Here is a 12,416-nt window from a genome sequence, read left to right on the forward strand (position 1 = left end):
CTTCACGACGGGTGACGGACGAGGTCCGTCATCCTGGGGATGCCCTTAACGACGGGTGACGGACCTCGTCCGTCACGCGGTAAAATTAACCCCAGATCGCCGCAATCGCGGCGATCGTGGGGTTAATGGTGCTCCGGTCTGCCTCTGCATTAGAGGCAGACCGGGAGCACCGGATCGGGCTGTCAGAGTACATGTGCCCGCTCTGACAGCATGCCAGAGCGGGCACATGTGCTCTCTATACTCACCTCCGCCTCCCTGCACTTCCGGGTTCAGTGTGAAGTGCAGGGAGACGGATCTGCAGTGATCCTGCCCCCTGGTGTTAAAAAAAAAAGTTAAATTAAAATCCCACCCCCCCTTTACCCATATTAATAAAAAATTAACCCCTTCCCTGCCAATTGATCACTGACTACAGTGATCAATTGGCAGGGATTACATTTTAATATGACCTGATTTTTTTTTTAACCCCTGAGGGTTAATTCTTTTTTTTTTTAACCCTCAGGGGTTAAATTTATTTTATTAATTAATTTAAATATTTTAAAATTATAAATTTAGCTAGCTGGGGAGGGTGGAAGTTAGTGGGGAATTGGGGGATTTAGTGTTAGGCTAACTAGGGGTTAACGTTAAAAAAAAGTTTTAAAATAAGCTTTAAAAAGTTAAAAAATTAAGTAAAAAAAAAGTTTTAATAACGTTTAAGTAAAAAATAAATAAAAAATAAACCCTTTACCCAGTCCAAATAAAAATTAACCCCTTGCCTGCCAGTCTATCACTGCCTACAGTGATCAAAATACAGATCACAGTATTATACTGTGATCTAATTTTTTTTTAACCCCTGACGATTAACTTTTATTTATTTTTTAACCCTCAGGGGTTAAATTAATTTAATTAACTAATTTAAATATTGTATAATTAAATATTTTGCTAGCTGGGGTGGGTGGGAGTTATGGGAAAATGGGGAATTTACTGTTAGTGCTGCTTACTGCTAGTTAGGGGTTAACGGTAAAAGAAAAAGCTTAGAAAAATGTTAAATCTGTAAAAAAAAGTTTTACGAAAGTTTAGGAAACTTTAAAAAAATGAATAAGCAAAACAAAAGTTTAAAAAATAGTTTTAAAAAGTAAAAAAAGTTTTTAAAAGTAAAAAAATACATTTAATAACGCTCATTACCACTACACCTGGTACAAGCTAGCGGAAAAATGATCCCACGCTAAGGTTCAAAATATGCCTTTTGAAATACCCTGGGATGTCTTCTTTAAGAAATGGTATGGCTTTATGGGGTATTTGGATTATATAGCCTGGTAAAATACTCTAAAATGGGACATGGGCACAGCGTAAAAATTTAAAGTTTGAAAAAAATGGAATGGCTGTGTCCCAAATGTGCCCCTCCGATGTCCACATATACCTGGCAAAGGTACATACGGGGGTATTTTTGTACTCAGCCGACATAGCTGAGCAACATATAAAGTATTATAGAGTGGTGGTACACAAAATGTTTGCAAAATATACTGTGCAAACTCACTTTGTGTGTCAAAAAGGCAGAAAAAACGCTTATTACCACTACACCTGGTACAAGCTAGCGGAAAAATTATCCCACACTAATTTTCAAAATATGCCTTTTGAAATACCCTGGGATGTCTTCTTTAAGAAATGGTATGGCTTTATGGGGTATTTGGATTATATAGCCTGGTAAAATACTCTAAAATGGGACATGGGCACAGCGTAAAAATGTAAAGTTTGAAAAAAAATGGAATGGCTGTGTCCCAAATGTGCCCCTCCGATGTCCACATATACCTGGCAAAGGTACATACGGGGGTATTTTTGTACTCAGCCGACATAGCTGAGCAACATATAAAGTATTATAGAGTGGTGGTACACATAAGGTTTGCAAAATATACTGTGCAAACTCACTTTGTGTGTCAAAAAGGCAGAAAAAACGCTTATTACCACTACACCTGGTACAAGCTAGCGGAAAAATTATCCCACGCTAAGGTTCAAAATATGCGTTTTGAAATACCCTGGGGTGTCTACTTTAAGAAATGGTAGGCCTTTGTGGGGTAGTTTGAATTTAAAACTTACGAAGATGCTTGGAAATTGCACATAGGTCCAGCGTCAAAATTCAAAGTTCTGTAAAAACTGATATGGCTTGGTCTCCAATATGCCACTGTAGCTTCACAAAATAGTGCCAAAGACATTCATTGGGGATGTCTTTTTACTCAGAAGACTTAGCTGAGCATAATTTGAAGGTTTTGAACTTAGTGGCACATATGAAATATACAAAATGCCCAGCAAAAATGCAATCCGTATGTCAAAAAATGCACAAAATTATTTTTTACCACATACTTTGGCATATATTGGTGAATAAATGGGGGCATGCTAAGGCACAATATGCACCTTATGATATACCCTGGAGTGTCTACTTTTACAAATGGTAGGCCTTTGTGGTTTTTTTTTTGAACAGTCAAACTGTTATAATACCCCAAATGGAAGCATAGGCTCATTAAATCCGTCTCTCAAAATTCAACTGTGAATACTGAAAAGGACAGGTCTCCTGTATGGCACTGTAGCTTCACGAAATAGTGCCATAGACATACAATGGGGGTGTCCTTTTACTCAGAAGACTTAGCTGAGCATAATTTGGGGGGTTTGAACTTAGTGGCACATATGAAATATACAAAATGCCCAGCAAAAATGCAATCCGTATGTAAAAAATGCACAAAATTATTTTTTACCACATACTTTGGCATGTAATGGTAAAAAAATGGGGGCATGTTAAGGCACAATATGCACCTTATGAGATACCCTGGAGTGTCTACTTTTACAAATGGTAGGCCTTTGTGGGGGTTTTTGAACAGTCAAACTGTTATAATACCCCAAATGGAAGCATAGGCTCATTAAATCCGTCTCTCAAAATTCTACTGTGAATACTGAAAAGGACAGGTCTCCTGTATGGCACTGTAGCTTCACGAAATAGTGCCATAGACATACAATGGGGGTGTCCTTTTACTCAGAAGACTTAGCTGAGCATAATTTGGGGGGTTTGAACTTAGTGGCACATATGAAATATACAAAATGCCCAGCAAAAATGCAATCCGTATGTAAAAAATGCACACAATTATTTTTTACCACATACTTTGGCATGTAATGGTAAAAAAATGGGGGCATGTTAAGGCACAATATGCACCTTATGAGATACCCTGGAGTGTCTACTTTTACAAATGGTAGGCCTTTGTGGGGGTTTTTGAACAGTCAAACTGTTATAATACCCCAAATGGAAGCATAGGCTCATTATATCCGTCTCTCAAAATTCTACTGTGAATACTGAAAAGGACAGGTCTCCTATATGGCACTGTAGCTTCACAAAATAGTGCCAAAGACATACAATGGGGGTACCGTTGTACTCAGCAGAAGTAACTGAACACATAATAAAACTTTGTACAGGAATAGCACACAACAACTTTACAAAATACACATGAGAAGTTCTTTGTTATACGTTTGTGTGCGAAAACCCCCCAAAAACACAATTTTACTCCAATATTTAGCAGAGGTTGGCGGTAAAATGGCTACGTAGAAAGTGTCAAAACAACCTTAGGTAAATAGCCTGTGATGTCTACTTTATATAAATATATACTTTTGTGTGGCAATTTTGTTTTATTTTATGGCTATTAGGCTTACAAGACAAACATACCAAATTCTAAAATCGCTCCATATTAAAATTTTATTTTACTCCTTGTGCTTTGTGACCTGTAACTACCAAAAAAAACTTAAAATCCCAGACACATTATATATTCTGTAAATCAGAACAAATAAATGAATTTATTTTTAATTACTTTCCTTAACCTGCACTAATTATGCACACATTATGATTGCAAAAACTGTAAAAAAAAACAATATTTTTCATTTTTTTTGCATTTTTCTGTATTTTTTTTATAATAAGTAAGCATTTATATATTTATATGTTATATCAAATTAAAGCCCTTTCTGTCCTTTAAAAAACAGTATATAATATGTGTCGGTGCAATAAATGAGAGAGATGCAAATTGCAGTTGAACGCAAACAGCAAGAAAATGCAAAAATTGCTTGTGTCATTAAGCGTAAGTCAAGCTTCTGAAGCTCTGTCCTTAAGGGGTTAATCAAGTTTCATCGCCAAATGTTTAGGTTTCCTCAAAATAAATGATATACACATTGGTGAAGGATGGGACAAAAATGGCCCCTCTAATATCCAACAATTCTTACAGTAAAGACATACTCAAAGACAAATAAGTTGTGCATCAAAAAGGGATACTCTAAGCAACATAACTACTAGGGCTCACGGTGGTGGATGTGTTGCCTATAGAGGCCTTGTTCTGTTTAGGAAGGGTTTGACAAAAATTTTAGCTGTTTCTGGATTCCAGAGTTTGTCCCTTCCTTGAGAGCATTGATAATGATGAAGTAACACTTCCGCATGATGAATGTTAATCTTGTCCAACCTGGACAACACTGATTGGATAAGAACTCTAGGTTACTCATCCCTGCACCTAATCAATGTAGCCAATGCAGCTTGCTTGCTTTAGAGGTTATGGTGCCAGGAGTGCTTTGGCGACACCTATTGTAAGTGGTCAAATCGTGTTAGAGAGCTTTGACTTCTTACCTGGTGTCTGCTGGCCACCTACACTACTGACAATGAAGGGCCAAAAGGTCCTACACAGACACTTCCATTAGCTCTTCCGAGGCTCGCCCTGCAATGTAGGGCTAATGAATTAGTTAAGAGCGTCACCGATCACTCTCAGCCAAAGAGATAAGCAATGCACTGCAGGGCCTAGCTCAGACAAAGACTGCTGTAGAGTGAGCTAAGCATATGTTGCTGACGTATGTGTAATTGCCCCATATAATGTATGTAGACAATTTATATATTGCGTCAGAATGACACACTTGAAACCCAAAATAAAAGGTTTTATGTTGTGCAGAAGCCAGTTGTTCTACATTCTGACAAGTATTTGCCTCTGTAGCGCCATTAAACAGTAGGAAACATGACTCACGCAACAAGACATATTTTAATGTATTTCCAATAAAGAGCAATGACTCATTCAATAGCAAGTACAACGCAGCTAGTCCCACAACAGTGAGCTGGATTTTTTGTAAACCTGCTTTATTGAAAGAAAAAACACTAATGCACATATTGAATTGTCTAATTCTACTTTCTTTCAACAGCAGACTGAAAAACCTTAGCAGATTTGCGAGTCATCAACAAGAGATAGTAATAGAATTATCCATCTGATGGCCGCATCACTCCAGTTATAATATAGTAATGGAACACGGACACAGTGCTGGAATGAGTCAAGGTTATATAAAAAAAGCTATTACAATCATCTCAAAATAAGGATTCGTTTTTTTTTCTAAATTTCTTTTCTCTCCTGAATTTCACCTAGCTACAAGGCAAGCTATAGAGTTTTTGTCACAAATTTTGTAAAAAAAAACAACCTTTTACTGGGATCCAGAGGAGGGCTTACAACTTGTGGCCTGGGGGGTAGAAAAAGGGAGGGGTTAAAAAGGGCAATTTTTACCAACCCACCCCCACTTATTAAAAGGGTGAATTCAAATTGGTATATAGATTGGACCAAGAATAATCCAATTCTTCTGTGAATAGAAATATTGATTTATGTTCTATTCTTCTGTAAAGTTCTCCTCTGATATGATACCAACTTCATGGTTGAGAAGGTCAGTAGTATAATACTCCGTATCAATAACCATTCCAATGAAGGTTCCTTTTCCAGATAGATAGATACCTTGGAATGCCATATTGCTTACAATGATAAGGGGAAGGGGAACCACTGGCATGTGGGCAACCGATATTACTAACAGTATGATATTACAAATTTTGTCTTTTAATCTCGTGTTAATTTCTTAATTAATTATCCCTGCAGGTATATTGGCACTTTAATTTACGATGTAGAGCCACAGCATAGCACTTCAAAGCTTTAGTGTCATATTTAACGTTAAGCGTTTTTTTTAATCTCGACATGATTGATTACATCTATGCTTGCTGTGAAACATTGTATCATATAATATCCAATATACAGATATGTTTGGTGTTACAATTCTTCAGCAACCAGGAATGTATTATTGGTGGTTTAATTTTCAGTAGTAATAGATTATGAGCAATTTGAAACTAAAGGATGCTTGGAGGATTCTTGGTCAAGATCATGGATCTTTATGTAATACTTCATGATAATGGGAGTTTCTAGTAAGTACACTGTCTGTCTGTAATTCAAAAAGCCGAACTAGTAATATGAATGAACGAATGGCACATTCATTCGTACACATTCGTTAGTTTGGCTCAATTTCATCAGAGTTGATGGAGTGAGCAGAACTAGCGAATGGAAACAGAATAAATATGCCATTTGTTCATTTGGTTACTAGTTCAACTTTTTGAATTACACAGACAGTGTAATACAAAAGGCCGAATAAACAAACAAACAAATGGCTCATGGAAGAGTTTCGTTGGACGCCTATTCGTTTGTTCATTTGTCTATCCATTTGTTATTCGATATTCGTACAACTGGACAAAAATGCAGATTTTCACCAGAAAATCCATTCATATGAATACGAATGCCCAAGTCTACTTCATATAGCTTATATATTCATATAACTTTATATAACTGATATAGGTATGATCTTGATGGCGGGTTAGTTTCGCATGGTCTGTTGTTTATAATATGCAGGAATGTAGGACACGGTTGTTGCCTAGAGATAGGATAGAACCGAGACAGATTTCTGTTCTCTCCAATATTTGGGAAAAAAATAAAGTTATAAGGTCCTAAAAATAAATCAAGAACTTTGATTTCAGGATATCTGTAGTAATTATTTCTAAAGATTATTAGTTATATGAGTTTTTCTACTAAGGGCATTAGTTGGGATTGAACCGTTATTGTTAACAGAGATATATATACTGCTCTGTGAAAAGTAATTATGGGTTCCAGATATGACTAAAGGGCTCTCAGACAATCCACCCTGAAAGGACAAGTTGTATAGTAGTGGGATGAGTGGGCAGGGAAGCATTAACAGTCATTACCATGTGTGTTTGCAAAAGGTATACTGACACCTTGTGATAGTGCTGAGCATTGCGGCCAATCATCCCATCACGCCTATATTCTGGATGATTAATATGTCCCCATTGTTAGTAAAAAGCAGTTCCCCGGAGCTGGCCAATGCCTCTTAAAGGGATACTGTAGGCACCCAGACCACTTTAGCTCATTGAAGTGGTCTGGGTGCAGTGTCCCTGTCCCCTTAACTCTGCAATAGTAATTATTTCAGTTTCTGAGAAATTGCAATAATTACCTTGCAGTGTTAAGACTGTATCTATTGGCTGTCAATCAGCAGCCATTAGAGGCACTTCCGGGTTTTTACGCGACTTTTGGTCGCCTAAATGATGCTGGACGTCTTCACACTCTGCATGAGGACATTCAGCGTCAGTCAATTCCCCATAGAAAAGCATTGCAGCATTGCATGAGCGGGCATTTTGCATTTTGATCCAATAAAACTGCTGTGAGTGCCTGAAGCCTCTTCTTGGATGTTTCATATGCTTAGGACTTGCTGGTCCTGCTTCTTTTAAAGCACCATCTGGCTTCCAAGAATTGAGTGTGGTCCACAGTCATTTTGTTGAAAATCCTTGCTTGCAGCATCTGGAAATGATCTGTTCCCTGTAAACCAGTTTAATTGATTTCACACATATAACAACATGGCCAGGCCATGCTCAACTCCCCAAGACACACGGTGAGCCTGGCGGCTGTAGATGAGACACAGGTGGTGTAGCCAGACTCGGGTGCCGATAGCGTAATCACAATGATTTTATTATTAACATAACATAACATGAATATAAATACAGATGTGACCGCACATTGTCAACATATGAATACACAATAGAATCTTTAGCAGTAGTTTTTTTTTAATCATAATATTACATTGCATTATACATTATATTATTATTATATTGTATTTGCAGAAAATAATGCGTTCAGTTCAGGGAAACCATTTCATTACTTTAAACAAGAAAATCACCCTGATTAGTTTAAGTTTTATCCTGATTGTTATTTTTTTTTTTTTACTTTTTTGAGATAAATATATTCATTATAAAGTGCTTCATTTATTTATTATAGTTTCCTTACCCTCTCTATGTGCTGTGTTGTATTGGGAGATAAGCCAGCTTTTCAGTTAATTTAATCAGTGAAGACTGCTATGTGTAAAGGAATTAATTGAAGCACTGAGCAGTCACAATTTGTCCATCTAATTTCACTTGTGCTGTTAATTAACCAAATTCAGGAACTGAAGTGACAACACTTTGCAGTATCAACCTAATTCATTTAACACCGCAACAGAGATGACCTTTTAACACTGAAATGTTTTTGTTAAGTCTAGAGACATTTTAAACAACAAAATAACTTTAGCTTAATGAAGTAGTTTTGGTGTATAGATTCTCCTGCAATGTCAACGGCATGTTGTGTATTTGTATATCTTCTACAACCTAGTGTGCCCTCCTATACCCACTCTAATGCGCCCTCTTACATTCTTCCAAAGTGCACCTTCTTATACACTGGCCAGTGAAAACCATTGGGGAGGATGTAGCCAATTCTGTAGCTACTATACGTCAGGAAGGTTGTTTGGATCCTTACTTTGTCTAATGGAATCTTTGGACTGTGTTGGAATTTTAGTAAAATCCCAATGAAGCTAGCATTAGTATTTCATAAAAATTATATCTTTACGTATTAAATTAGTAATAGAACACACAATCATCTCTAAGGAATTTCATATTTTTTATTGTTTTATATAAATTTAAAAATGTGCAGAAATACGTAGATTAGACACTTTGTTCACTGTACTTACTAATTTCACTAAATCAGAACAGACTGTAGCACTATGGCAACCAAGAACACGTAACTATGTCTCTTCATTGAGGTCGGCTTTCACAGTAGTGTTCTCCTTATCCTTCATCAGTTATGGTGGCATCCAGATGGATTGTCCTCTTACTTTTCAGTGGAGACGGTTGCTACAATAATATCTTCCATCTTCACACTAAAGGGCCAATTTGCTATAAACTGTCGCTTAAAATCCATAAAATAACCCTGCTGGTCTCTTATGATCACCTTTTTCTAAATTCAGGCCGATATATCTTGTTAACTGGAACCATTCCAATAGGAACTGGTGGAACAAGGAATATTGGTTTCTCTTTTGCTCTTTATTATATCTGTTCAATATTATTATTATTATTATTATTGGTATTTATATAGGGCCAACTAAGTCCGCAGTGCTTTACAATATTATGAAAGGGGGGAATTTACAATAAATGAGACTATTACACAGTAACACAGGAACAATAGGTAGATGAGGGCCCTGCTCAAGTGAGCTTACAGTCTAGTGGAGGTGGGGTACAAATACACAACAGGGCAGCAAGGTGACAGCCACCAAACAAGGTGGAAAAGTAGCAGAGCTGGAGGTGAGAGTGGAGTATGGCTCTTTAGGAGAGCGAGAGACAGATATGGATAAGTATAGATAAGTTACTCTGGGAGTCCATAAGCATTTCTGAACAGATGTGTTTTGAGGCACTTCTTAAACAATTGAAGACCAGGGGAGATACTGATGGGGGTAGGCAGACTGTTCCAAAAGAAGGGAGCCGACCGCGAGAAGTCCCGCAAGCGCGAGTTAGCATTAAGGCTGTGAGCAGCGGACAGGAGAAGGTCACCGCCATGGACCAGGGGGCGCCCTGTGGCCGACACAGCTCGCACATGGCCTGTGTCAGGGGAGCTAAAATAGGTACCCGGGTGGAGGATTAATTATTCTCCACCCGGATCTATAAAAAAAAATGAAATTGCGGCAGCGGGGGCGGGGCTTTATGTCCGGCAGAGGCGGGGCTTATTGTGGAGGCGGGGCTAATACATACCCGAAGCCCCTGCACAGGAAGAGGGAAGAAGAAATGACAACAACCAAGTGCATCCACTCCCCCTTCCAGACAAAATGGAAAGAGGTAAGTCTGTATGTCTGTGTGTGTGTGTGTGTTTGTGACTGCCTGCCTGTGTGTGTGTGTGTGACTGTCTGTCTGTGTGACTGTCTGTGTGACTGTCTGCCTGTGTGTCTGCATGCCTGTGTGTGTGTGTGACTGTCTGTCTGCCTGCCTTTGTGTGTGACAGTCTGTCTGACTGCCTGCCTGTGTGAGTGTGTGTGTGTGATTGTCTGCCCGCCTGCCTGTGTGTGACTGTCTGTCTGCCTGTGTGTGTGTGTGTGTGACTGTCTGCCTGCCTGTGTGTGTGTGACTGCCTGCCTGTGTGTGTGTCTGCATGCCTGTGTGTGTGTGTGTGACTGTCTGTCTGTGTGACTGTCTGTCTGTCTGCCAGCCTGTATGTGTGACTGTCTGTGTGACTACCTGCCTTTGTGTGAGTCTGTCTGACTGTCTGTGTATGTGTGCCTACCTGCCTGTGTGTGTGTGTGTGTGTGTGTGTGTGTGAGACTGTCTGCCCGCCTGCCTGCTTGTGTGTGACTGTCTTGACTGCCTGTGTGTGACTATTTGCCTGTGTGTGTGTGACTGTTTGCCTGTTTGTGTGACTGCCTGCCTGTGTGTGTGTCTGCCTCCCTGCATGTGTGACTGTCTGCTGTGTGTAACTGTTCGTGATTGTGTGCCTGTAACTGTGTGTGACTGTTTGCCTTTAACTGTGTGTTTGGCTCTGTGACTGTCTGCCTGTAACTGTGTGTGTGACTGTCTGCCTGTAACTGAGTGTGTCTGACTGTCTTCCTGTAACTGAGCGTGTCTAACTGTCTGCTTGTAACTGTTTGTGTGACTGTCTGTCTGTGTCTGTGTGTGTGACTGTATACAGGCAACATGGTGGGGAGGGAGGGGTTGGGGGGGGGGGTGGGGGCACCGTAAAGCCTTGTTGCACAGGGCGCCTAATGACCTAAGGCCGGCCCTGCGTGTCCCATTGGTTAATTGGAACCAGTCTGTATGTATGTTTTGTCCTACAGTTCTAGCAGTAGGGTTACTATATAATGCTTTTATAGCCATGAGAAAAAAAACATTAAATCCAAAAGCCTCCAAAGTTTTAAATAAAAAGGACCAATTAACACGGTCAAAAGCTTTTTCAGCATCGACTGCTATTAACGCAAATTCGCCCTTTTTATTTCTGGCTGCATCTATGATGTCAATAATCCTCTTTAAATTATTTACAGGACTTCTCTCTGGTACAAAACTGATTTGATCTTTAGGGATTATATATGCAATTACTTTTAATCTGCTAGCCAAAACTGGTGAAAAATTTTTAACATCCGTGTTAATTAATGATATTGGCAGACAATGTAATAGCAAAGTAGGGTCTTTATCTGATTTAGGTATTGATATTATATTTGTCTGTAATAATTCTCGAGGCATATCAGAATTTTTAATCATATCATTAAAGACTTTTGTCATTTCTGGAACTAGTTTTTTTTTTAGAATTTTGAAAAAGGTACCTGTAAATCAGTCAGGTATTATTTTTTTTCGATTTGTCTATGGCATTACTAGTTTCTAAATTTGTAATCGGGACATTCAATAAATTCTGCTTTTCCTCTGGTACCTGTCTTATTTTCAGATTCTGTAAATAATTATCCATTTCCTGCCCTTTTAATGTTGGTAAATTATATAAAGAGCTATAGTATTTATTAAATGGCTGACCTATGTCTTCCAGAGCGAAGCATATCTTATTTATTCTATTAGCCTCTTGCTTCTTCTTTAATTTATTAGTTAAGAATGTCTTAAGTTGGGGGGGGGGGAGGGAGCTGGTTGGGGGGGGTGGGTGGGGGGGGGGGAAACAGAATGTTAGCATATTGGCAGTTAGAGAAAAGATACTCACGTTATGCGGTGACCTGCGTGTCGCCTTAATTGATATGATAGTATACAGTTTTTTTGTTTTTTTTTAATTCTTTATTTTATTTGTGCATAAAATAACAATAAGCGTGCAGAGCCACGACAGCTGCTGCAAGCGTTTTCATAGCATTTCACGGTGTGGCAGGTTAAACAGCACTTTTTTTTTTTTTTTTAACATGAAAATAACAGGCTAGGAAAGCATTTCCAAAGACAGTATATTGCTGTATGTGATCAGATCTGCACTTTTAAAACGTTAAACAGGCTAAAGTGAGTTGTCAGTGGCTGAGTGTACAAGAGGATAACTTAATCCATGCTATGTAGACTGACATTAAGGTAATCAGAGGAGTAATAGAAGATAAGTCATATCAGTGCTAGACTTTAAAATGAGATACAAGTAGCTAAATAGCTTGGTTACATGCTTGGAATTTTATCACCAGGGGAGGTCCCCCACACCAAAGTAAGCTTTAAAAGAAGCCCAGATCCAGAGTAATGGGTATATTTAGTAGTAATCTATGGTCTGCTCAGAAATAAAGGCTTTAACAAGCATGAATATCGCTTAGTG

The sequence above is a fragment of the Pelobates fuscus genome, chromosome 6 (genome assembly GCF_036172605.1).
Source record: "Pelobates fuscus isolate aPelFus1 chromosome 6, aPelFus1.pri, whole genome shotgun sequence".
In the NCBI taxonomy this organism is placed as follows: Eukaryota; Metazoa; Chordata; class Amphibia; order Anura; family Pelobatidae; genus Pelobates; species Pelobates fuscus.